This window comes from Anas acuta, chromosome 16 (genome assembly GCF_963932015.1).
Source record: "Anas acuta chromosome 16, bAnaAcu1.1, whole genome shotgun sequence".
Taxonomy (NCBI): Eukaryota; Metazoa; Chordata; class Aves; order Anseriformes; family Anatidae; genus Anas; species Anas acuta.
The window spans coordinates 9,105,421-9,133,167 of record NC_088994.1 but is presented as its reverse complement, the minus strand read 5'-3'; the positions used below and the strand labels follow the sequence as shown (position 1 = coordinate 9,133,167).

The window sequence follows — 27,747 nt, the reverse complement described above, 5'->3', positions numbered from 1 at the left end:
GACCTTCTCACCTACGTGGGGGTGACCAGCAGCTCCCCTGCCTTGGGAGCAGGGGTTGTGGGGTGTCCAGACTGCAGATCAGATCAGAGATTGGGCCAAGCAATGCTAGCTTGATATCATTACAAAATTAAATGAATATGTAATTAATACATAGTGGCTCTTTGAGGAGCCAGTTAACTCATTAAAATGGAGGAAGATGGTTTTAGGAGAAAGGTTTTTTTGATTGTCTGTTTGTTTTCCTTCCAACTTGAAGGAGTTAAATTTGCTCCTGGAGTGGGCAGAGCAGGGCAGGATGCGTCCCTGGGAGCAGGACCCTCCTTGGTGAAGGCTACCCCTGAGCACAGCGCCCTGGTGCCCAGGCGCCTCTGGGAGCTGTTTCATGTATGGATTTCCCTCCTTTTGATTCCGTTAACGAGGTAGGGAGACTAATTATTAGCCTTTTGAATCTCTGACCAATCAATTCCTACTCCGTGACAATGATTAGCACTTATTTTGCTTCATGGAACGACAGATGAAATATTTTATAACAGGAGGAAATTGCCCTCAGTTTGAAAACAAGAAAATTGAACCCCAAGGTCACCAGAATGACAAAGTCAGGTACAACACAAGGTTGTACATATATGTGGTAAAAAATCACATAATGAACTGTAAGCTCAGTAAGAAATGGAACAAACTATTTATTCTAGAAGTAAAATCAGTAGATCATGGGGAAAAAAAAAAAGTCCTTAATTCATACCAAATACGTAAATTACACAGTAATAGCATTTAAACAATGAGCAAACATAATGGGCACAGCTGATTTAGGTACCTATGTTTCCCTAAAAATCAGTGATTTTTAAAATGCCTCTTGGACTTCTAAGTTTCTTAGGATGTGTGCTTAAATTAACTTGGTATAAAAGAAATGTACAGTATATTTTCTGAGGTTTTGTGACAAAGGAGAATTAAGTAATGGCAACTTTTCTTTCTTTCTCTGCTCAGGCATAATCCAGTCAAAATCTGTACAATAAATTTTGCTTCTGGGCTGAAATCCTGTATGACAGCTTGCAGCCCAGAGCGAGATTTCGGAGATGAGCCATGTAAGCCCTGAAAATAGGAGCTGATAATGATAACAATCACTGACCAACCTTTAACTATGCCTGCACTAGTGTGTGTCACTATAATACAATTTTGTATGTTAAACAACAGATGTCAAACAGAAGAAAGGAAAGAGGCCTTTGCTTTTCTTCTGTTGTGGACCTTGTTCTTCCAAAGCAGCCATTTTTTCAGTTGCCATGACAGTGTTAATAGGAGTTTATCATTTTCCCATGCCTGCTGCATACTAATGAGGGATCAATTCATGAATGTTATCTGTAAGGCTAAGAAGGGTCCAGCACCACAATCTCGGGTGCATTCAGTGCTTGGCGTGGCACCCCTGTCCGCAGCCCTTTGGCTGCAACACAGTGTTGCACGGTGCAGGGTTTCTGCTCCTCACCTTTTATTCGTGGCAGGATCGGGATATGCAGCAGACCGACCGAATGACTGCATTGACCAAAAAGTTTGACTCACTATTTCCTGATTTGTCATGGGGAAAAACAGCTGTGAAGTAATCACAAAGATAAGGGAATGGCTTCAGATGTATGTCAGAGGGAAAGCTGAGATTTCTTTCATTTGGGCATAATTTAGGGAGCTGGAAACTTTTAAGTTTCTGGTATTTGAGCACTTCATTTTAGGTGGTCAGTAAAAAAGCAAATCACACCTTATGCAGGAAAGTACTGGGGCCTCAGATAATGCATTTCAGCAGTGTATTGTGTGCTGTGGGATTGATCCTGCCCCTGCCAGACATTTTCCTCAACTCCCAGTGATGAAAATAGATGAAGAAACACAGAGATTAGGGGCTGATTGGAGAATTGGTGGAGGTGCAGTTAAGCAATGATAAGCAGTTTTTCTCTAAAATTAAGGAAAATACTGCAAATTCCACACTGCAAAACACAGCATAGCAGCATACACTGGAAGAGCTTTGTCCCACATAAAGGTTTTGGGATTTGTTTCCTTCATCAGTTATCAGCTGCGCTGGGAAATAAGCTTTTGAATTAATTATTCATAATGATGCTATAATGTATTATAGGTAGCAAATTGAGAGCCAAACAAGGTCTTTCTTGAGATACATAAGACTTTTCAAATACATTTTTTATTATCATATTTCTCATTCTATTGATTCCTATATGTAAACCTTTCTGCTGTTTCCTTTGTGAGTTCTGGTTATATGTTTTTGTTTGTTTGTTTGTTTTTGCTGTTTTGGTTTTCCTTATAAAAAGCCAAAGAAGTGAGGGGACAGAGGTTTTCCCTTTTCTCCACACCCATCACCCCATCAATTATTTAAAAAGAAATCTTAAGGCATTTTGGGCTTTTCTTTTTTTGTTATTTGCAGTTGTTCTTTTATCATTATCTTCAGGAAGCAGCATTACCATGTTGCAGATAAGAGGCACATCCAGATGTGCATATCAAAGGATGAACAACTACTTATTAAGAAAAACTTCTTTTACGCCAAGCAAGGTTCAAAGGAATAGTAAAGTCTATGGCATAAGCGACAAAACTGTCTGGCAATCCTGTGCATTGTCAACCTAATGCACAGAACTGGGAGAGAAAACACTTTCATCAAAAAGAAATGGTGGCGAAATGCATGTAGAAAGAAGAAAAGGCAGTCAGCTTAAAGGGCAAACACCCTTCTAAGCAGTGACAATATTAGCCATTCTCTTAATGCTTGTGCAATTAAAAATAAATAAATATATATATATACACATAAAAAAAAAAAAAAAAGTTGAAGTACCTTTGTTGAAATATGCTTTTTTAATATAAACTAGTTTTAACAGAATGTTCCAAAAGTGTTTAAAGTCTTTCGTGCCAATATCAAAAGATTTGTGTTACACCCACTTTAACTATAAAGAATATTTATACATTTAGGTGAAAGGCAGATTAAGAGACTTGTGTTCTTGTTTGTCTGATACTGGGAAATGTATGAGATTACAATGAATGTACAGCAGCATATTCAGGTATTATTAGTCATCTTCAAAACAGATTGTGTTTTCTCTTTAAAACAAAAGGAAACAAAGACTTAATTGGATGTGGAACTGTGCAGCTCTGTAATCAAGGCATAGGTTGGAGTTTGGGTCTGGGCTTGAAGTGATCTTAAACAGGGTGATCCCTTCTCCAGCTCCGCTGAGTACAAGCAGTGCCTTGGGTGCCCCTGACTCTGCCTTGCTGAATGAGTGCAGCACACAGAGAAGGCGATGTTAAATTGTTTTACTGATAAATTGGCTGCAAACACACTTTTTTTTCCCCTTTTCTTCCTCACCTCCTAATAAGCCACAGACAGTGCAAGAAAACTCCTCCTCCTTTCTTTGTGGTTGTCTATCACAGGCATAAGGGGGCTAGGAGAAGATTTAAGGAAGTGCTGCTCCTTCTTATTCACTCCCAGGATTTGGCCGCTGATACAGTGTTTTATTTAGCACACTCAACTTAATCTGGAGCTAAAGTAATGAATTCACCTCCATTTCATGTTCAGTGTTAGATGTTGAAATTTGCTAAAGTGGGTGAAAAATTATTATTTTTTCCTCTCCCTGTTTCACTGCATTCAACCAAACAGTTGGGAAGATGTCTGCAAGGAGGAACTGTATTATATTAGGTGGAATCACTGCTTTCTCATAGTCTTTCTCTGTCGGTGCAATAGCTGGACTCTGAATGTCCAAAGTGACATGCCACATTTAGGGCCTGATGCATGTAAAATTGCTGTTGGGGTTCAGGAGTCCAAGATTTGCTTTGGGGGGGATATGTGTTGAGGTGAGCAGAATACACTCAGAAATCATCTTGCAAAGTGCTGGGTGAAACTCAGTTGCAAGCAGACATATTGTTCATAGCTATTTGAAAGACCTTTTAACGGATTGATCGTTTGTAATCAATCTTTCATTGTGAGTAAATTGAAATAAAATCATATTCAGATTCCCATCCAGGCAACAGCAGAAAATATGATAGTTTAGCACCTGGCACAATCATTCCAAGTTCCCAAGCTGTTTTTTTTTTTTTTTTTCCATTTTTAGCTCTGTTGAAAATATGAGATTGCATAATGCATTGCAGTTTATATAACATCTTCACATGGCTTTACATTATAATTTCACATCAGTTTTACCTCAGAGTTTCTAACAGGTCAAGTAACCTTCTGATTTCATTTAAAGTTTCCATTATTCTCTCCTGAAAGGGAAAATCTAGCTCTTGTTTGGACAGCTTTGGTAACTCCAAAGGAAAAATTGGGCATTATGGTGAATACAAAAGATTCACTTTCCATGCATTAGGCTTTTCAATTGCTTTCTTAATGCAAAGTTGGACAGGAGAGTATAGGCAAGAAAAAAAAAAGATCATTTTGTGTCCATGGTCAGATGTCAATATTGACAAAAATAAATGGAATGTAACAATAGATTCTTGCAAAGATGAAGGTCATATGACCAAAATGTCTAACTAGACCTTGCACTATAGCTGTATCTTATTGCTGTTAGTGAAAAAAAAAAAAAAAAAAAAGTGTGTTTTTTTTTTTTCTCCCATAGTTTAAAACATGCAAAAAAAGAGCACATCTAGAATTTTTAAATTAGCCCAATTTAGGCAATAATATTGAAGGCAAATCAGAAATGAAGTACTTAGAGAATTAAAATATAAAAGGGAAAAAAAAAAAAAAAAAAAAAGAACTGGGAAGGTCAAGAATGTCCATCCCATTGAGGTCTCAGCACATCATTCCCATCTGCATTTTTCAAAATTTCTTTCTTCAAAACTTCGATGATGCAAGCTGCTGCCTCTGCCCTGGGGGAATGGGCTGAGTTCCAGTTTGTATATTGGCTTAATTAGTGATAGTCTGAAGGGTCATTGTGTCTTAAACTGAGAGTTTTCTTCACTTCAGGTTTTCTTGACTAAGTCAAAGTATTTATGAAATCAGCCTTTGAGATTTTTTTTCTTTTTTTTCACATAGTTAACATCATTGTTTTAAACTCAAAACACAAAGATATTACTTAGATGCTGTTAGCATTCAAGCCTTTTCCCGTAGAGTTATTTCCCAATTGTGGCAGCAAAATGTAGCCCTGCATAGTAGCTTCAATCTGGCTGAAATGTATGTCTGTGTAGATAACTTCTGACCACATCTGTAGTATCACTGAGAAGAGTGAACAAAGATTACATGTCAAGCAAATCCTGCTTTGGTTCACAGAGGTAATAGAAAACTTCATTCATATTTACAAATTATTTGGGCCCTTTGATTCAGACACTTAAGAATTTTGAAGTGCCATAATTTATTTAGTATACAAGTTCAGTTTCTCTCCTTAGTGCTGCAGCATCTCTTGTCATTACTGTTCCTACCTCTTTTTCTCTTACTATATAAAGGTCTATAATACAGGCATCACTTGTTTATCTGAATGCTTGGATATCTCTTGTGAGCCTAAAAAAAATAAATCCTTAGATCCCCATTGTTCCCTGTTCAGAAATATGGATAGATACACAATGTACGGCAATTTTTAAAAAGGACTTTAATTTGTGGCTGATTTAAAGATTTGGTGAAAGCTATTTTCTTGTCATGAAATGTTTTTTAAAAGCAAATTATTCATTTTTTATTACCACTAAAGTCTGAAAAGTTCCTTGTGTCTTGTCTTGTATGTGGAAAACTTACCTCCTGAAGACAAAGCAATAGGAAAGGTTTCCTAACCATAGCATTGTCCTTCCAGAGCACTGAACAGCCCCACCAAGTTTGTTTCAATTACACTGCCATTTCCTAGCTGAATCCAAAATATTTCTTCAAAAGGCTCATCTGGTTGAGGGTCATGATCATAGGTGGAAGGTCAGTTAGTCATTTGCTGAGACATTCACTTCTCACTCTAATAATCTTTCATAAATCTTAAAGGAATGCAACAGTTTATGCCAGAAGTAGGGGAGGTGGATGGGAAGAGGGGGTAAAAACATTGATACGTTTATACAAAACACATTTCTTCAAATACAGTAAGTATCATTTTTTTCCTCTTTGTTGCTGTGAGAATGAGGCTGTTTCCTCACTTCCAGAAATGAAGCAGCAACATTGCTCCTAAGAACAAGAAGCTTCTGTCCAGCCCAGGCAGGCTCTGCCTGGAGGCTTAGGTCAGCATGCATATATTTGCTGGTTATATGCACATACATGTGCATACAATTGTGCTGGTTTTATTGTCCTAGTACAGCTATCCTCATGAGATACAGAAAAAAAAAAATAATATATATATTCTGGGAAAGATCCACCTGAAAATTCAACAAAAAACACGTGTGCATCCTTAAACAATGTCCTTATAGGCAATGTCAGTCGGGCTACAAGGGGGTGCTCCAAGCTGCTACCTCCTCTCCAACCACCAACCAGACCTCAGATGCTATTTTAACAGAGCTGCTAATTAATCATTTTGGGTAGAAAAGGGTGCCTGGTTTCATCTCTGATGGGAATCTTCGATGGGAAATTTCCAAGTACTGCCAATTTTAATGCAATACCAACAGGCTTTTCAGACAGCTTCATTTCTCTGTTTCTGAATTTGAATAGTAACACTACGGGAAATTCTTATTCAAAATGCGACCAGTCTGGCTTCTGGATTGCAGTAAGTGAGCCTGGTGCTTATCTGATCTTGGTGTAAATACTATGTGTCTGTCCTGGACGCCAACCAGGCTGTCACTGAATGACAAAGGAAAAGCATGCTAAATAGATGGTAAAATAACCTATTTATCAGATGCAAACAGCAGAGGAAAAAATTCCAATGTACTGCTTGTTGTCCTGGAAAATGTACAGAAACTGTCTCAATGTTTCGGCTTTCTCATGTAGGTAGATTTAATCATATTCATTTCACTTTTTTTCCTCACATGCAATAGTTTGTAAAGTTTGTTAGATGAAAGCTGCTAGAAAAGATGTCAAATATTAGTACCGATATATCAGTATTGGCTTTGTTGCTGAAAAAAAAAAAAAAAAACAAAAACAAAAAAACACAAACAAACAAAAAACCACAAGTGACTTCATAAATCTATAGCTTATCTATACTATAGATTTATCCACATAAAGCAGATTTTGGTTCCTCAAATAGAAAATATATGGGCTGATTTCCTCCTCATGATTATCAGCAGCATACAACAAAAGAGTTCTCCACAGTGTTTCTGAGCATGAGTTTGATGATGAGGTGTGAAATGTTTCAGTGATTTGTTTTGTGTTTGTTCCTTTCATTTCTAGATCACTCATGACAAATAGCAATGTATCAGCAGTACGAGACAATTTACCACTGCATGAGCTAAAAGGTGAAAAATGTTCCATACATTTTATATCCCTTTTGTAGTCACTATACTGCACTAAAGATGACCGTGGGTCACAGTGCTTGTACTCAGCATAGTTTATGTGTTAATAACTTATTCGGATGATCTCACCTTATTTATTTTAGGGCCCTTAGATAAGGATGACTGTTGCCTGGGCTTTCTTCCATAACAACCCCTTTCTTGACATGATTCAAAAGAAAACAACCTGGGCTGAAGGTTTTTTTTTTTTTTTTTTTTTTTTTTTTTTTTCCCTTCTCAACTAAATGGATTTTTCCTTTGTTTGTACATGACAATTGAGGGGGGGATTTTATGCTTAGACTACTCATGTGACTAAGTCACACGCACACCAGCTACAAAAGGAGCTTTGCCATGTTATGTGTAAATCTCCATTAATTGAGAAAATAGGAAACTTTTACGTGACTGGTATGTTGTTCACAAAAATTAACTTATTATCTATCTCAAACCACAATACAATCAAGGTCAAAACAACTGGGAAAACAAAACTTTGTGGTCATGCTGTGGTACCTACATGAATAGCCAGCATTAGTATTGTCAGTCTCTAGTTTTCATATCATAAGGTAAGTCTTTGTAAATTTAAAGCCTTTTGTTCTGATTAATGCAGGAAAGGAGGTGTGTGATAACACAAGCTTTCTGCAGACATTTCTTCTCAACTAACTCCAGAATTTGTTTTCTGGTCTGACCTAAGTTAGAAACAGAAGTCTCAGAGATCATGGCGCATTTAATGATTCAGCTCGATATAAGAGGACATCTCTACTTTTGGATTGCAGAAAGGGTTGTAACATGTTCACTTTTTATTGGACTGTAACCTATCCAACTGCATGATATACAGGAAACCTTCATTGCTTTAAATGCCTGTGCACAAAGCAAAAGCTGAGTGAAATGCTGTGGATACATGTCCCCTCCCAGTCTGGGGCCTAGTAATGATGCTGCAGCTCATGGCAGCTTGTCCTGCAGGTCCTCTGATGCACCCATGAGCAGGTTTGGCTTGAGCCCAGCTTCATCCTGAGCTCAGCAGGCTGCAGTGGGAGGCCTACCTGTGACTCCTGTGACTGACCTCAAAGAATTCCTCATACAGAACTTCAGGTACAGATATTTACTTATCTCTGTGTTAGATATGCACACTCTGGCTTTAGAGGAAACACCAAGTCCAGTTTTCAACATGGCTTTAAATCTGCATGTAACTGTAGAGACCCAGACTTCATCACAGGCTGTTGTACACCCAAACACATGCACAACTATGGAGCAAGGATATCTGATGTCTCCTCCCCTGCCTGTGCTGCTCACCCCACAACGAGAGCCTGACCAAGAGCTCACAGGTTGTCTCACTCGAAGTCCCAATTGCATGCTTGTGCTCTCATCATAAAAAGACACCCTTATCTTGGCGACGACAAAGGCCCCAGTTCAGACAAGCTTGGAAATCTGGACAGGTCCAGAGGCACGTGAATGTGCAGTAGTCCCACAATGCCAGAGATGAAGTGTTATCCCAAAGCAGGCCATAATCACCTCTCCAATGTAAATACTCTGTTACTAGTTTAAAAGTTGTCTTCTCTAAATAATCCCTTTTATATCAACAGCTGCTCTTTCTGTGAGGCTTTCCCAGCAAGCAAATCTCTTACACACAAGAACATGGGGACAAACAAATAAAATTGCCATGTTTTTCTTAATTTGAAGCAAATACTGAGGTTTGTTCCCAGCCCTCCATCTGCAGAAAACACGAGCTCTTTCATTTCCCACCACAGAAAACCAAAAAGAAGAAAATTACTGAAATAGCTTGGCAATCTTCAATTAATCTATTAGCATTTTACATTGACTTTAACTTAAAACTTTGCAAAAGACAAGTCCCACTCCACACAGGTAACCTCTTCTTGGTCGCTCACTGTAACTCTGCTGTAGGAAGCTGACTGCCAAGGCAAGATTCCTGTTTCAATATGATGGGAACCCACCACAATTTTCAGTGTTTTTTCAGGGTTGAAGTACTGCTCTAGTGTTTTAGGCTTATCAGGTTTGTTTTCCGTCTTTCGGCAGAGCATTTATGTCGGCCTGCACTCGCCTCTGTGCGTGGGTGGAAGTCTGAGCAATTTTACTCTTCCAGACAAAGAGAAGAGAAGACCAACTGCTTCAGCCAGGTACCCAGATTTGCTTTCCCTTCCACTTGTGGCACAGACACTGTAGCCAAGCGGTTGTCATCATTAAGCTGTAAAAGCAGGAGTCCGCATGAGAAGGAAATGGGCACATAAAGCCATCCCGTACAAAAGGCGACACCCCTGAGATTATTCCTGCTTTAAGAGTCTTTCTAATTTGTAGATTGGTGAAAGGAAGCCCAGCTTTTGTACAAAGGTTGGGATAAATCTTTTTACAACAAGCAGCACTAAACCTGTGGTGGGGGCAAGTCCTGTGCAGGTGTGAAAAGGGAGCGCGGCCAGTGGAGCCACACGGAGTGGTATCAGCTGAGGGTACAAGCTCTGCTGGAGAGCTGAGCAAAGCACAGCCTGGCCTCCAAACAGCTTTGACAAAACAGGTTTTTGTCAATATCATGGCCAGGGTGGGCAAATCTCAGAGACAGGCTTCTGTTTTCGTGACATGTTAATAATGTTGGAACAAGGTTGAATCAGGTGTTGAAGGTGAAAAATAACGAGTATGTGTTATCCCAAGCAGCTTGCATCAGTGTCTGCACAATTTCCACTTGCAATGAGTTTGCTCTAACACTTGTGACTGTAATTCATTGCCAGTGGTATGACAGAGTCTGCTTGTGCGTCATCCCCAGTGGGAGCTGCAGGAGACAGCGCACCCTTCCCTAACTGTATGTTCCCCAAAAACTTGGGGGACCACATCCACCCTACTACCCTTTGAAAATGGAGCTAAAGCATGCTCCTTTGTGTAGGGAGGGAATTCAACTGGTGAGCACAGACTGTGGGTAACCACTCCAGCATTCCCACGCATTGCCAAGCACCCGCAAGCCTTGAATTTACGAGCTCAGTCTGAGTTGCAAATTGAACGAGACCTGCTCCTTTTGAATTTCCTAGCTTCATAGTTTTGATCCTTATGTTTCATTGCGTTAAATCCTTTCATGTTTGGGACAGTATAAAACTTCTGTTTTCTTTTTCTGCGTTAGCAAGAAAGAATCACTTTGTATTCTGGGTGTTTTGCAAAAGAAGTTTAACTGAAATTGTTGTTTATCGTCACAACCGAAAAGCACTTCCTTTCATGTTTCATTTTAAATGCAGCTCTGATGCTCACAAATAATAAAATACAAACTCATCTTTGCAGTTGCAAAAGTTGGTAAAGCACATAAGCAATTCTGGGATTTTCTTGTTTCCATTAAAAATGCCCAATGTCCTGTATTTGCATGGTTGCTAACATGATTTAGATCTGGCCTGCTAAGCTCTTTTCAGCATACTGTAGGTCTAATTGTACAATTTTCCCAAAGAGGAACGCCAGCTTTTCCCCTTTCTGTGACAGAAACGCTCCCGCTGTGAACCTGCAGCAGGGCTCTGCTCCCCAGCGGGGCACGGGGGGGCACTTCCAGCCCCATTTCCTCCACCAGGCGGGGAGCAGGGGTCCCCAGGGCTTCCCCAGCTCTCCTTGGGGATCTGCCTCTCTGACAGTTGCCAGCTTGCAGCCACACCTGCTCAGGGCCACTAAACTGTTTTATGAGAAAAGCAGCTTAATATCTTCCAGTAAAAATCATTTTGGAGGTTCCATCCCCCTGAGCCTCCTTTTCCTTTTACCCCTGCCTCTCCTGCAGGCTCGGTGCAAACCTAATTCCCTGTGAGCGTGAACAATCCCATCTCTGGTTTTTATACATTCGGTATAAACATTTCCTGAAGCTCATAAACACCTTTGTCATTTATCAGTGCAGTGAAAGATGTTTATTGCCTAAATATGAAAACTGTGATAGGATTAGTGCTTAAAGAGGCTCGCCGCCTGATTCTGTATGGTGATGTTCTCCAAAGGAGGGGCGACTTTGGGACCGGGTTTTCATTGTGAATACAAAGGCCCCCACTTTTTAATTACTGGTAGCATTGATTGCAACTTCCAGCATTAAATGGCAAGCACTGTCTGACCAAAGCTCATTTTACAGCAGTTCTGGTATGTACCAAATTGAAGGAGGTAAAAGAAAATGGTCAGGGTGGTGGGGGAGGAAGAGGAGATCTATAACTGGCATGTTAATAAAACTCCAGTTTGTCACTTCAGCAGCACACCCTGAGTGTAATAACTAAGCTTCCTTTCTATACCCCCTATGAGTCCCTTTGTATTGACAGATGCCATTTGTTCATTTACGACGTGATAATAAAAACCTTCAGTTTTACTGAATGTTGTTCTTTTCCTCCCCTGACACTGGGGCACCAAATGGTTTGTACTGCACTCAGCAGGCACTTTTCATTAGAGATCATGGCATGAAAATGAACTGTATTTGAAAACCATTTAGTAGCAAAAGTTCTGGTATTGAATAGGCTGCATATAAATCTTCCCTACCTAGGAAGCGGCTTCCTAGGTGCCTCGGCACACACTAGCACGCATTTACAGATGCATGCTGAAATAATGGGTGTCTTTATGTCAAGCAGCGCTGCTGCATTTGAGAGTCCAAGTGCTCGGATTCCTGTAGTAATGATTGTATGTTGGTATCAGTTTCCTGTGATATATTTCTTTTAAATCTCCATCCAGATTTAAATGGCTCAGAAACATTTCTTTTGGTTTATCTGTATTTCTTTAAACTCATGATTTCAAATGTTTCCAGAAGTTTTCTCTTACACACACACACACACACAAATTAAGCCAAAACTGTAAATTCAGATGTCTGGAAACTAGCATCTGAATTGATAATTAAGCCTTTATTCAGGAATGCTTGTAAACATCAGCTCAAAGTTTATTTTTAAGCACTATTCAGAACTCAGGCTTACAACACCTAAAAATGTGACTTGGTTTTCAAAGACACTGAATGCTCAGCATTCCCACTGACCTGAAAAGAATATAAGTGCATAACTTGTGTTTGATTCACCTTTGAAACTGATGTCCACAAGTTAGAAATATTTTGTCCAAAATGTAACAACATTATAAAATGTGTGAAAACAAACAAACAAACAAACAAACAAAAACAGATAAGCAAAGGAATGGACTTTTTTTTTTAATAAAAAAAAAAAAAGGTTGGAGGATAAATAGTATTTCTTTCTCACTTTGAAAAGAAGTCAGTTATAAATTCAGTGGCTATCTATATGTTTTTCTGTGAATAGTACAGTTAAGTTTATCATAACTAGCAATACATAGCAATAATCCATATTCGTTATTCACAACTGAACGAAAAAAGCAATTATTAAACCAAAAAGAGTTTGGCCGAAGTGGAACACAGCCACATACTGTGCTCTTTATGTGCTAATAGAATGTTCTCTGCATTCTTCCCAAGGCAAAACTCTAGCAACACATCACAATAGTCTACAATATGACAATGTTACTCTTTTTAATTATTATTTTATTTGAACCCCTCATATTTCATTGCATTTGGCAAAATCTCTGTAAAAGAAGTATGTACTAACCACAAGAAAGGTAATAATAACTGTTATCATCCTTCCCTGATCATCCAGGAGAGACTTTTATCACTAACATTATCACTTGTTGCCAAACAAGTACAGAGATGTTAGCCCGGAGGATGAAATAGTTTAATCATGGGGAAACAATTTGCAGTGCACAGATCTCAGCTGGTTCCCCTTTCATCTGCTCTCAGTTACTAAGCGACTTCTGAAAATCTGTTTTGTAGCTGTAATAAAATTCATTCTATGGTCTCTCACGCACACACCAAATGGTTTGCCTAATTCAGAAGTGTTACAATCATCTGGAACAAAGAGAAAATTCATAAGTTTTATAGGGGGTTATATTTTTTTTTTAAATCAAATAAACATAATCCTTGGTTTAAAAAAAAAAAAAAAGACAAAATGGAAAAAATAATAATAATAATTTGGGGGGGTGCTGCTTGCTTCTGACTCTTTCTGAAGAAAAGATCTGTGGTGAAGTTAGACAAATTGTTGCAAAGCACGTCAGCTTCAGATTTAATGTGGCCTGAAAATCTCAATATTCAAAGCTCATAAAGTGTCACAGTAACACAGCATTTTAAGTGTGTATCAGCACTTGCCTCCTGCAATACATTTTCCATATTAAATAAATACTATTTTTAATCTACAGAAAAAGAGAAAGAGAGAGAGAAAGAAAAAAAGGAATATTCATATTCCTCGTACTCCAGAAAAGCAGGAAATTTCAGGTATTAGTGCAGCTAAAAACCTGTGTGAAATCTCTGCCCCATCTAGAATTCTGTGAAATTCTTCAAATTTTTTTTGAATCTGTGCTCTTGGTGTTAATCCAGTGCCAAAACATCTCCTGACTCAAAGGAAAATATATTCTAATATAGCATTTGTACTTCAGCTCAGTGGCCTTCATTTAAAGCATGTAAGTAATTTCTTAGCTTAAGAACCTTGGTGAATTGGTACTAACCCAAGCACATCACGCTGACCAATGATCAGAAAGTGCTTCTGTTGCACTGGAAGTGAAGCTTCCCTTGGACTTCATCTGTCTGCTGCTCACTTGAAGGGGTATTCTGTGAAGTTAGCACAGTTACATCAGCTTAACATGTGGTGCTTTTTCTCTGTTTCCCCATGTGGTATCAAGAGCAGACTGCCATAAAATTATTTTAATGTAATTTTTATACTATATTATGTGTCATTTAGATTACAGCTTGTAACTTAACAATTTGTACATGAACTTCAGGCCTGGTACATGGTTTGCAGTTGTTAAGTACATTGGAAATGCAGACAGAACGAGTAAGTGGGAAATGTGCTCATGGATCATTTGCCAGCAGGTAGGTTTGGGTTTGGTTTCACTGTTTCTCAGTAGTCTTAGCTGAAAGTCACCAATGCTGTGTTTGCCTTGACATAACCAAATGTTGGGCTCTGATACCCTTGCATTGAATACAACTTCATGTCAGAAGCAACCCTGTTGAATTAAAAGCCTTTTTTTTGTTTGCTTGTTCACAGAGAGAATAAATTGGGATTATTTATTTTTTCATTGTTGAGGAAAGCTTATGAAACCTGTTTTTGACTGGCTGGTTACAGTAGGCTCCTGAACTTGAACAAAAACCAGGAGGCTACAAATGGCAGGGTCCAGATTTATATCTGCATTACAAAAGCCAAATTATCATATAATCATGTGTTTCCTTCTCTCTATGGTTTGGTTTAGACTACTAAAAAATGACAGGTATATTGATTCAATAGTTATATTTTCTTTGGATGCCCACATATACTTATCTGAATGTTTTTTGCTAGAATAAAAAAATATTTCAGTTTAGTTGGAAGAGCCTATTAATTTACTAATTTACTACCTGAGTATGACCGTTTCTTAGACTTTGATTAAGCTGGAAATGTATAAAAGTGTCTTTCATAATGCATCTTAAGAAATTGCACTATAATGCTGTTTAAACCAATGTACACATGAAAACAAGAAATGGAAATAAATGTCTAATGTTTTTCATGTCTTATCTCTTCGTCTTGCACAAAAATGACTTTTGCTGAGCAACAGATAACATCTCTCTCTGAGCACAAAGCGCTGGGGTTAATTCAAAGAGTTCCTCACTCTTCTCAGGCTCAACTCTCTCGTCAGCGTACTGTAGGCCGTTATTGTGGTCATGCAATAACCAGAAAGAGAAAGTGCTCGGTGCACCCTGAAAAAGGAACTGGTAGAAACCTATCTGCAACAAATCACAGATACAACACTGCAGGTAGGACCAGTGTACAAAGGAGCACAGGGGGAACATTCTAATTCTTGCTAGCAAAAGCAAGGAAGTTCAGTTAGGTCAGGAGGCCTCTCCATCATCAGCATGCCAGTTTGTGTCTATGAGTTACATCAGTCCCTGAAGAAAGATTTATTGATTACTTCTTTAAAAGGAGACATATAAGATTCATATAAGAGCAGTATTTTCTATCAGTTACAGCAGTAGGGCTGCCTTTACCCCACCTCATGCCTTTCATCTCTTTATCCACCACACATTTTTGAAATCCTACACTGTGTCTCCCAGTGCAATGTTTTCAGCAGTGATGATGGGCAGGTCCATCCTGTGATGGACTCTTCCAGCTGTATAAAACACAAACAGCAGAGTACTGGCAGCTGAGCAGGAAGGCATAGTCTACCTCTCAGTCTACATGGGAATATCCCAAATGTGCTGTTAAAATCCATGATTTGCTCACCGCTGCGTGGGAGGAGTTATTGAGCACAGGATCTGTATGGAACACGAATGGTGTGCGTAAGGGGCAGTGGGAGCCTTCTGTAGTCTTCTGGCAGCAATTTGTCCATCATATATAACATCTCCATGTATTCTACATAGCTCGCTAGACACCATCATTAATGAAAATCTCATAGACACCAGTTTAGAGAGGAAGAGCTGTGCAGCAAGTGGGATGCTGGCTGAGGACTGACAATTTCCTGGGCAACATGGAGCAAACTACCTGTTCTCTTCTTGCTTGCCCCAGTTTCACCCTTTATACAGGGAAATGCACAGATTATAATGTTTCCCAATGTCAGTGTGATGTTGTGACACATCATACTCAGATACTGTGTAATGGGGACGCTATAAATTCCATAGCTACTTTATCTGATCCAGCAGTCATGAGGCTGCCTGTCTGAAAGTGGCTGCTGTTGATAAGAAAACATTCCTGCTCTTGAAATTCCTTTTTGAGAAAAGAGTAAGGAAGGTCTCAGTCATGTTCTGGTGAGCAGGTGCCTTTGCTACAGCAACATAATGGTCACATGCTGTGTGCTGTCCCACACTTTGCTGGGTGAAAGTCTCTGTACGTGTGCACTGCTGACCCTGGAGAAGGGGAAGTTATTGGAGAGGCATCTTCTGCTGCCCTTCTGCAGGGCTGAGGTGGCCTTGGAGCCCAAACTGTTGCATCATTTCTTTACAACAAACTGCGGAAATTTTAAGGAATTGTTCTCTTTTTTTAATTGTTTGTTTTGTTTATTTGTTTTGTTTGTTTGTTTTGGTTGGTTGGTTTGTTGTTGTTGTTTTTCTGAAATAGCAAAACAATGGAAATTAATTATCATAATCCCACTTGAAAACTATTTTTTCTGTATTTAAATATGTATAAATGGTCTTGATTTTACCTGCTTTTTAATGAAACTATTTTTATTACATTTGCTCTAGTTGTAGTAATTTTGCACCAAGTTTTAGCCCAATGCAATACATCTAAAACCCTTTGAATGTCTTTGTTTGTTATGGGCTGACAGCTGACTCTTAACTCTAATATGGTGCCCTATTATTTATCCTCTGGTGTCAAACTAGCCAAAAGAATTCCAGAACACACACATATATTACTGTATGTGCAAACAAAAGGAGGTTTCCAGGTTACAAATACCAATGGCAACACTGGAGGATTCTCAGCTAGGCAAACATCATGACAGTGACCATTCAAAGTCTTGGAGAAAAACCATTAGTGCTACTTCTGTGGAGTGGAGGAATCAGCAGCTCCAATACTGTCTGTACACCTGAGTTTGTGATCCCATGGTAGCAAAGTCAGAGAGACTGGTAGTTTTCATATGTCTATTACAAAATTCTCACCTTTTCTCTCCGTCTTTTCATTTCATCTTCATATAGCCAGCCCTACAGGGTTAATTTAAATAACACATTTATTACTTCAGCAGTTCACAAGAAACATGACTTGTCTAGTTCTGTTTATAGAGCATGTAATCATTAGAGTAAAATAACAACAAAGATCAAAACTCTTAAATCACCATCTGTATTTAAAACTGACCTCAAGTCTTTCCTGTAACAGAAATACTGCTGTGAGCACTTCTGAAGCTTTTGGGGCCTAAACTACAGTATTTTCCATTTTTAACAATATACATCATTATCTTTTGTTACGGTGGATTTTGCTATGTACATTTATTTATACTTTGTTGCTATGGTAGTTGCTACTGGTTTTGAAAGGTAGGGATGTATTATCAGTCAACTAAAATCAGATTAATTGAGCTCCTTCTGATATAAAGATCGCAAATCAATACAGTGTTCCCCCTGTAAAATGCCCAATTTTTGTGTTTTCTTTCATGCCTCCTGAGATCTGATGCATTAAAATCCACGTGGAACTAACTTTTCTTTCTCTTCTCACCCCCACACTTCCCCATATGTGGTTCTGATTTTCCCCTCAGGGTACCTATGGGAGGTCTGGAAAACTCTTGGGAGCTTTCACAGAATGTTAATATGTATAACACTGCATTTTTAGTTTTAAATAAAACATGTGAAGCTTTTTCTTTCTGAGGATAAACAAGTAAAACTGCTAGTTAAAAACTATTTGTGAGAGAAAGTTCTCTTTTATCATAAAAACCTTAATAACAGTTAATTGTATTTCATAGCATTTGGCACCCATGGTATTAAGCATTTACAATTCCTTGTAAAATGTCTGGCAACGCTGACTTTTAATACTCTTGATTATTTTTTTTTCCCCTCTTGATAAGAAATTTCTACCTAATGGTCCAATCTAGCATTTGCTATTTGATCCTTAAGCATTTTGTTTGCCTAACAGCAGAATCTGCTCCCTGATATCTATGCTGATCTTTATAAACCTCATCTTTGTGCTGTGATATTTATTGTGAGTACCAAGATTGCAATCACAACTGGGAGCAGAACCTTCTGCTATAAGTAATTCTACAGATAACACAAATAAGCATTTACAAGATCAAACTCTCAAGCTCAAGCACATATACCAGCACAGAGACACAGGCACCTTTGGATAGATGACAATTCTTTGGTGGCAATCAACATGCATTAAGTTATTGGTTATAGCTGCACTCCCTCATTTTACCCTCACTTGAAAAGTTAGCTAGTCAGTGCTTCAGATAAAGGCTGTGAAATTTGATCACTGGAACTAAAATGGATGGCTTAGCTGCCTAATCTCCTCCATCCCGTTATCATCAGCTCCCAATCCCCTCCCCACACCACCTTCAAAATTGGGAAATAGCCACAGACTTATGGGAATGTTGTGCTGAGCTAAAAGAAACAGCTCTTCAGGATTGTGCAGCTTCAACCAGTACCCATGGGTGGACCTGATGATGAGACCCAAAAAGGGAAAACTGACTGTAGGAGAGACATCACCAATTTGTCTGTCAGATCAGCTTATTAAAATTGATAAGTGTGTTGATAATATCTGAAAATATCTGATTATATAGTCCTAATTTGTTTAATCTGTGTTTATTTGAGCAAATGAGCTCTGCAGACTACGTTCTGACAGAGAATGCATGCTGTTTTCAGGAAGAATTTTAGCCAGGAGAATTGAAACTGCCTCATCGACACAGTGCACCCATCTGCGCAGCACATGGACGGGGGAAGAAGACATGTTTGGATGTCTTTGAGTGGTGTCCCACAATGGAGATCAGATTGCATTTCTCATGCATGACCCAGAAGCAGCTGGAAGCAGGGAGAGGCCCAGCTGCTCCCCTGGTACTGCTAACGGTACAACCAGGGCCAGGTCCCCACCTCCCGCTGCAGCAGATGCAGAGCACCTGGGGGTTGGCCCCTAAAAACAGCCACCGTGGTACCCACAGAGCCATCCCTGCCTCCCCAGCCCCTGTGGCTGCTTCTGAAGCCTGCCAGAGTGTAAGGGTTCAGTGTGCCCTGCAGGACCAATGTTGCTTCTCTGCAAAGTTTTTTCTATAGATATAGCAGGCAGTCCTAGATCTATGGAAGCCTTTTTTTTTTTTTTTTCCCCCCAACAGAAATTATTTCTCTGTAAGTACAAATTAAGTTTGTCTTTGTGCACTGTGTTGGAGGACTATTTCTTCTCTATGAATACACAAAGAAGTCAAAATTAAGGTGGGGAATAAACTCTAGTTGTGTTTCACTTCTGAGCTTCACTGGAAGGGATTGTGTACACTCGTACTTCTTCCAAGGGAAACTCTTTCCAGCTTTGCTAAATGCACACGGTCTTGCTATCTCGTCAGTGCATTTATGTTGTTAATGGAAGTTCATTTACTGGAATTGCTGAACAAGAAGACAAAATAGTAAAATTACTACTGATATCACATCCCTTTTACATCCATAGACCTTACAGAGGTGAAAATCAGTTACTTACACTTTTCTTGATATTGTAAATTGCAACTAAAATCCCAGTTTAATTCCTGTGTTTATTCTATACTATAACAGCACACGGGCATTCTCATCCCACATTTGAATTGTATTAGATGATGGAAATAATTATAGCAAAAAAGTGTTTCATTTTCCAATTAGTTGCAATCCTTGCATAGGATAACATAGTAGGACTAAAAACTGATGGATTGGGCTAATAGTCTGAACCTCTGGAAGCTTTAGCAATATATATACACTTATTATTAGGTTTTAACTGGACATTTTATTGGTGATAAAGTATTTACATTCTGTCCTAAAGTGTTTCCAGAACATATGAGTTGCTGCTAATTAATCTAGTTCTGATTATCTGAAGTGTTTTTACAGTAATGTAATTTTTACCAGTTTGCCACTGGTCTGTCAGGTATGGGCTCCTGTTTCTGGCTGAGAGCAACAGCTGAACTCTGGACAATAGTGAATATCTCCCAGGTAAATGTGTAATGTTGAATGTGGAACTGGGGAGTTGGCTTTAGTCCTCACCTGTGGCATGAGGATTACTGTGAGAGTAAGTAAACGATGGTCTATTATTATTCTACTTTTTACATTCTATTTAAATTCAAATTGAATGTCCTTTATCAAAAAAAAAAAAGAGAGGTATTTCCTACTTTGCACTCCCCATCCCCCTTACACAACCAAGGACATATTTAAAACTTAAGGGCAAATGTTCCATAAAACACTGCCCAACCCTTTGCAAATTCCCTGCATAACTCTCACATGCATCCTCTAACTTTAGTCCATCCCTACTCCAAAGTTGTAATTTGCCCTCCAGTCCTTTTCTCTCTCTCCCTCTCTCTTTTAAAACAATCTTTGAGATGACAATTAGCTTAAGAGAAGCACTTAGAGCTTTGCTTCAATTACAGATGCTTCCATCTCAAGTTATATGCTTGGCTGTTTTATGCTAATTTGAATGTTATTTTGCATGAAACACCAGTCTGAATTCTCTGATTGTTCCCTCCTTATCTGAGATTTGTCTCATGCTTTCCACCCATGGGTGTGGTGATCTACATCCCCCATAGATGCAAAGGCTAACTCCTTCACCCAAAACTAGGTTTTGTTAAAGAGAATCCCTTTAGGCAGAACTGCTAAAGCTAAAAAAGAAATAGAAGTATTAGCGCTGACCATTAATACAGTCCTTTTCTCTCTCTTTGTGAAGCTTTGTGAGATCTGTAGAAGAAGTAAGCATTGCCATTTGCATTTTACAGGTACACAAAGAGGGGAAGAGTACATTTGGACCAAAACAAATCTGATACAGAGTCATAAAGGTTTGGGATATTCATTGGGTTTGAGGACACTTTAAATGATTATACTTATGATAAGAGTGATATAGCTGGGGAGAGCTACCATGGTTATCATCATTTTCCTTTCTCCTGTATGCTCAACATTTTTTGTGTTTTTTTTTTTTTTTTTTTTGTCTTAAATACATTCATCTTATAACTTGAAGTAATTGTTATTCATAGTGTGAACCTCAAAATTTCTGTCCAGTTTAACTCCATCGATGCTACCCATCACACTCTCCAAAGATATCCAATATTTCTTTCCATGAGAACACCTTGGAGCAGAATAGATTTAAGTAGTGTGTTGGTGGAGAAAATTAGGTTGGGATACCTGGTATGGGGTTGCCAAATGCTGTGAATCACTAATTGAAAGAAGCAGTATGAGATGTCCTTGAGAACTTCAAGGAAGCAAAGACCACCTGTCTTCATGCCAATAATCCTGTCTGAGAAAAATGATGCTGGAGTTAAAATTGTACGTGACACTTTCATTCTTGGTCTTCCTCTTCACCCCTCAAATTTCTGCTGCTGTATATTAAGTATCCCCCTTGTGAAGTTAAAGTAGCTCATAAAAGTGTTAAGTAAAAAGTCAAAACTTACATGGGAACTGTTACATTTTCTCTGTGTGGCCATAATGAGGTTATTTATGGTACATGTAGGAAAGATTAAAGGTTTTCATAATAAAGGAAAGCAAGAGCTCAAGAATTGGGTGCCTCCTAACAGCACTGACTCTCAAGACAGGATAAATCACCCAAGCAACCATTAAAACTTCAAGAAGATTGCTTGTAAACCTCCAAGCAATGCCAATAAAGCATATTCCTTGCCATATAGCAGTCCATATGGTGGAGCTCAGCAGTTTTTCAAAACTAAGGGCTATTCAGAATTTAACCCTACTGTCTTTTTTCTTATAGGGCATAGTGCCAATGAACCACTATCAAATCAATGCGATCTTTAAATGTGGGAGGGCGGGGGACCTGGGGAGCAAACTGCAGTCTCAGGAAAAGTTAACTTATCGGGAAGCGGGCTTCCTGAGACCATGAAGATGTTTTTGATTCCTGTGTTTAGGAACTCAGCACCATTTTTCATTATGCTGCTTCTTGGGGGTCTCACATCATAACAAAATATTAGAGGCACATTTTTATGGGCTATCAGGAAGCTAGGAAAATAGTCCAAGGCCCCTCAAGGTTCTGGTTCATTTGCATTTTAAAAAAACTCAAGTCTGCCCGTTCCTTCCACTCTGAAAGGCCAAGGTAGTGAAAACTGCAATAAATCGTAAGCTTGCATGTGGCATAACATCAGCAACTGCATCAGAGCCAGAAATGACCCCTCTAGTTTTACAGCAGAGAAAAAAAGGCCAAAGCCAATGATATTCTTTCTCTTTCTTATTCTTTTATTTTTTTATTTTTTTTATTTTTTCCTCCCAGTACTTATCAGGAACCTCAGACCAGGAGATTTGATACTACTAGCTCAGGCTGTATGAAGGTAAGCACTGAGGAAACTGATATAGGAAATAATATGGGTCAGCACTGGCTGAAGTGATGCCCAGAGATGGGTCACACAGCTTTGCAGACCCAGGGGATTTTATTTATTTTGTTTCTTTGATTTTTTTTTTTTTTTCCAATCCTTCCTCAAGGGAAGTTACTGAGTGTGATCTTCGTGTTATTCATAACCTTGATTTAAGAGAGTACCACAAATTTATTAAGAGTCTTAATTCCGCAGACTTCAGGCTCCACGTGGCAATCTCCAGTATGTTTCTGGGGGACTTCTCATAACAGACTTGTTTCCCACATGGACAGCTCGATTCTCGCTGGAGGAATTTCTAGTGTTGTTACATAATAAATAACAATGATGATAATAAAATAAGGAATACCTAGTGGTATTCAAACAAAGCAGATTTAAACAAATGCTCGGCTTATGACAAATGTTTTTTTCCAACCCACTTTATAAGAAAAATATTTTTGGAGGGAAAGGAGTAAACCTAAATCTTTTATGAATACATCAATATTGGACACTCATGTAAGTCAATTGGACTCAACATCAACTGATATAAATTGTCATCATTCTGTTAGTTTTTCATTGAGTTATTCCAGAGCTGTGCTGGAGTAATTTTCTCAGTCAGTCAAAGTCAGCGGACATATTCAATCTGTGACTTTGGTGCCTATGTGGACTGGGATTTATCTATAGGAATCCCAAACTTCTGTCCATACAAACTAGACAATAAAGCAGTCTCCACTGCAATCTTCAGATATCATTGTGATTCCTACCATAGACTACCTGCAGATCTGACTTTAAAAAGTAACAAGCTTTCAAGTCCCCCCAGACTCCTAGCAAAATTGAGGAATGCTTTAGGTGTTTAAAACCTGTGAAATTGGGTACTATCATGATAGATTAATCAAGCCAGAATTCTGCTTCTACCTGGGAAGGAAAAGGAAGAAACATCAGAACTGAAATTGTCAGGTCTCAGCACATGTTTCTCTTTCCACTGCCAATTTGGGAATCAGTAAACCCCTGGGACAGGATTGTGGGGGTCATATCTGACACAGTGATGCTGAAGGCTATGGGAGATACCTGGGAGTGAGCCTCCCCAGCAATATCAATACAGCGGGGGCACTGAGGTGGTGTGACTGGAGGGGGCACTGGCCTTGACGCTCCAGCAGTACTCTAAAGTTCTGCTCTCACCATTGCTTGCACTAATCTAGTCCAGCACTTATGAATGGGAAGAAAATTTCTTGTCTGAGGAAACCAAATTGCATTTCAGGCGCAGCTAAGATATGTTTCCTTTGTCTGTGGGAAGGTCAAAAGCACTCAAGAGTCAGATCTACAGTAAGACCAAAGTAGGGAAAGTGAATTGGGAACTAATATTTAAAAAAAAAAAAAAAAAGTGGCAAATGTGGTGCAAGTCCACTAAATTCTCATTCCTGTTTATTTCACTCTCCCTTACTCTTCAGAAACCCATGTGTTCCCATGTGTACCTTATTCTTTTTATTTTTATTTTTAAAGTGCCCTACTGAATTAACCATCTTATTCACATAGCAAAATCATTCAGCTATCCATCCAGAAATGCCCATGAGATTTGAAGTTAGCCTGGAAATCTTTCAAAGGACACCAAAGATAACTACACTGGGTCTTCTATTGCATTTCCATTTTATGGCATCTTTTTATATTCTGTAGTAGGCTTTTCTGAATAAAAATGAGACAGCCTCTTAAGAGGCCTTTTTATTATTTGCATTTGGCAAAAACAGCCTTAATGAGCTGTTAAGAGTCATTCCCCAGTCCTATTGTTGGCGATGCATGGGAGCCTGTAAAGTGTTGAAAAGCCAAAAGACAATTTATGATCCCTGATGCTATCCCTTCCTGAGACAATTCTTCAGAAAGGAAGATATCTGGGGAGTAGGAAGTCCCATTATTTAAATGCCTGAATAACTTTTACTGGAGTCATAACTGTGGAATTTGCTATTTTAATTTCAGACCTGTTTACACTCTGTGTTCCCTAAAAGCAGCAACGTCATGCGTGCACTGCATGGTCATTCAGATCTGCAGCACTGGAGATTAGGAAGATGACGCAAGCAAAATTCACCATTCATTCCCAGGACTGAATAAATAGCACAAAATTCCAAGCAGGCACTAATCAACTTACAGAATTCTTAATATTATTTTTTTTCCAGACACTGCTCATGCTTAATATCTGGAGGCAGTGGTCCATTTGTCAGCGCTAGTTGTATTAGCCTGGTCCACACAGATCTGGAAAGTGTAAAGGAACTAAAATTCACTGACATATGGGACAAGAGGGTTATTCAGCACAGTGGGAAAAAATGAAACAAAGAGTTTCACAAGTTTCTGCAGCAGATGGATGTGTGGTTCTTGGCATTGTTTTCTCTTTGAAAATGGACAGCAGCCAGTGAGTGTCGGAGGTGTTTGTTATTGACTGAGGGTGCTGAAAAGACAATCAAATATTTGTGACAAAGGCAAAGACCTTGGATGTTATCGTTGACACCCAGACATCTCAAGAAAAGAGCAAATATTGCATTCATTGTACTGTCTCTTCCTGTAAATGGCAAAATGACATCTTTTACCAGACTCATGCGTATTGATCTGCTTCAGCCCTTACTAACTTAAATACTGTAAATGGGTGAGGGATAGGTTTGTCTGTTTGGCTTTAATTAAGTGATACTCTCACTGTCTGAACAAAGGGATGACCCAATGAGGCCTTAAGGTAGTGCATTTTTTCCTGTTTTGAAAGAGCAATAATCACTTTCCTTGCTAATAAAAACAAGGAAAGCATTAAACTAGTGCAAGATTAAAATCTGTCTTTAAGACAGCTTTTATTTGCAATATATTCTCTTTCAATACAATATTTAAAAAGAAAAAAATGAACAGTATCCTCCACTGTGATATTTCCATTGCATGTCTTACCATACGATCTCAGCACACCTCGGGTGTACAATGAACACAGAGTTTAAGCATGATATTTAAGGAGAGGGAAAAGTCATTTAGATGGTTAACTAAAGCACTCAGGTGAGCTTGATACAGTGACTGGCCAATAGGTGAATAAACAAATTACCAGGAAAGAAAGGAAAAAGGAGAAAAGGCTCCAAACACTGTTCTGCCTCTGACAAGAAATTCTCTACGCCAGGTGAGGATATCTGCATGCCACCCCCAGATGCTGAGTTGGCAACAGTAAAAAAGAGAAAGAGAGAGCAGAATGAACCCAAAGCTGCTATAAAGGGGATTTGTAGCCAGCTCCAAGCCCTCCAGCCCAAAAGGAGGTGGCTCACGGCCTGATTTTGGCATGTGGCTCTGCACCCTCTGGGACACTTACAATGCAGCATGATAGGAAGAGCCCCAGGAAGCAGGAGCAATGTGAGATGGATCAGATCCATGCCTTCCCTCTGCTCCTTCCAGGCAGTGCCATCTCCTCTCTGCAGACCATGGCTTTGGGTACCATCTGGGCAGGAATTAAGGCACAACGAGGGCCGGGCAATGAGATTTCAGGCCATTGTTACATTCAGCTTTTCATCTGGTTTCAAAGGACATGCCACATGCTTGATTTGGATTTGGATGTATAATTTACAAGCTATTTTTGACTAAATAATCAAACGTGTGTAATTTGATTGCCTTCCTTTTATTGGTACACATAATAGTCACTTATGTTCTACTGTAAGAGAACAAAGTTTCCAAAAATAAAGTAACTTACTCTTACTAAAGGTGCCAGCATGGGTACTACTTTTTACTCCTGTCTGCTAGGGGGGCTGATAAAGTATGCGGTCCTGCAGTGACTCCAGATCAAATTTCAATTGATTCTTGCCTGTGCCCAATATCTACTTTTTTTTTTTTCAGACACAATCATATTTTTCTCTTTGATTTTTGAAATCCCTTGAAATGTCAAGGTCTGATTCTGGCCTCACGTCTTAAAATCAGTAGAGTGACTTTGACTCACTTCTTCCATTAATAGCAATATAACTGCAGTATAATTTTTCTTCCATCGGGGAAATATTGCCTTGCTGTTTTGTTAACGCTGGAGTCCTTTGTCTGAAATGTAATCATCAGCAATTACCCATGTGCAGAGCATTTTGTCACAGTTACTTACTGCTCACAAGCCAGCCGTACATAGTAAACAGTCAGACCCAGGGCCAGACTCTTGCTGGTGCAAGCGGCTGTAAGAAGTGTGACAATAAAGCTATGCAAATTTGCAACAGCTGGATTCTTGGCTCCTCACTTGGCTTCTGATTATTTAAAAATGTTCTTTCCTTCTGTAATTTTATTTGCATAAAAACACAACACAATAATTTGACGACTACTCACCCTCATGCTGAGCATAGAAGCAAAACAGCTTACGACTGAACCGAGCAATCAATTTTTATTTTTTTTCTGAAATCACACATCTTTCACTTTCTTTTCTATGCTGTGACTTACAAAAGTGACTTACAGTGCAGCTGGGTTATGTGGTAAAATGAGTAATTCGGAGTTGTTAAAAGAGAAGGATTATTCTTCTGTTAGCTCGTGGAACAAAGCTTCCCAATAAATGTCGTATTCTGCTGTGCACTGAGTGCTTTTGTCCAGTTCATAGCACAAATCATACTGTTCCCGAGTGCTCATCCACAGCAGTATTCTTTAATGCTTAACTCAGTGACCTCACAAAAATAATTGGTGTGAAGCAAATTTACTTAGCCCTCTGCCTTTATTTGCAGACTGAATGGCTCAGAGAATTGTGCATATTGTTTATGGAAATGAAGAGGGAGAAAAGAAAACAGAACATTACTCTCCAGATAAAGATGGGCCCATGCACAGAAGGAACACAGGGGCTTAGCATGATGTCCCTGCCTGTGTGAGAGACACCTAATGAAAGATGCTGATAGACTAATACAGCTGCAAATCAGTTCAGTGACTGTGAAAATCCAATCCAGCTGCTCTGAGTTAAAACAGTTAGCATTTCTGACATTATTCCTAAGTTAAAATTTCGGGTTTAACTGTGAGCTTTGACTAATAATTATCCCCCAGATGCAAACAGCAATAATTTATAAGCAGATTTCTGTTGCCTTGCAGGTGAAAGGACAGATTCTCATTTCTCTGTATAAATCTGAAAAACAAAATAAATAAATCCCAGCATAGCCCTAAGTGAAATTTTGGGGATTTTCAGCAAAAACTATGTTCTGAACACAAGCCATTGTTTCAAACTATCTTTCCTCTGTGCTACAGCTGGTACCAGCACATCTGGCAGCTCCTTGCATACTGAGCTCCTGCAGAGGAAGGCAGAGAAGGGGGTAGGAAGGGTGTTGTGGAGCAGGTCAGAACGCTGGCTATTTGTGTGCATCTATATTTATATGTATACAGATGTAAACCTTCCCTATGGGGGGAGAAAAAAAAAAAAAGAGAGAGAGAGAAAAAAAAAAAAAAACAAAAAACACAATCACGCAGTTTAAAACAGGGTGATAGACATAACAGAATAGTTGTGCTTGATGTGCATGTGATATAACCATAGCACAA

The 27,747-nt window shown here is 39.0% G+C and overlaps 2 long non-coding RNA genes across 4 annotated transcripts in view; both read left to right on the top strand.

Moving 5' to 3' along the window:
• LOC137865277 (uncharacterized) overlaps positions 1–11,650 on the top strand; it is a 54,820-nt gene extending 43,170 nt beyond the window's left edge. The window contains exons 2-4 of one of the 3 annotated variants that reach the window (XR_011101852.1): positions 8,296–8,424; positions 9,367–9,467; positions 10,223–11,650. This is a non-coding gene — a long non-coding RNA (uncharacterized lncRNA). Of the gene's footprint in view, positions 1–8,295; positions 8,425–9,366 lie in introns of all 3 variants that reach the window. The other 2 variants (XR_011101851.1, XR_011101849.1) reach the window with 2 other exon arrangements.
• A 7,268-nt stretch (positions 11,651–18,918) lies between these two features.
• Positions 18,919–21,524, top strand: LOC137865278 (uncharacterized). Its single transcript, XR_011101853.1, has 3 exons — positions 18,919–19,099; positions 19,857–19,997; positions 20,695–21,524. It is a non-coding gene; the product is annotated as an uncharacterized lncRNA (long non-coding RNA).
• The last annotated feature ends 6,223 nt before the right edge of the window (positions 21,525–27,747 follow it).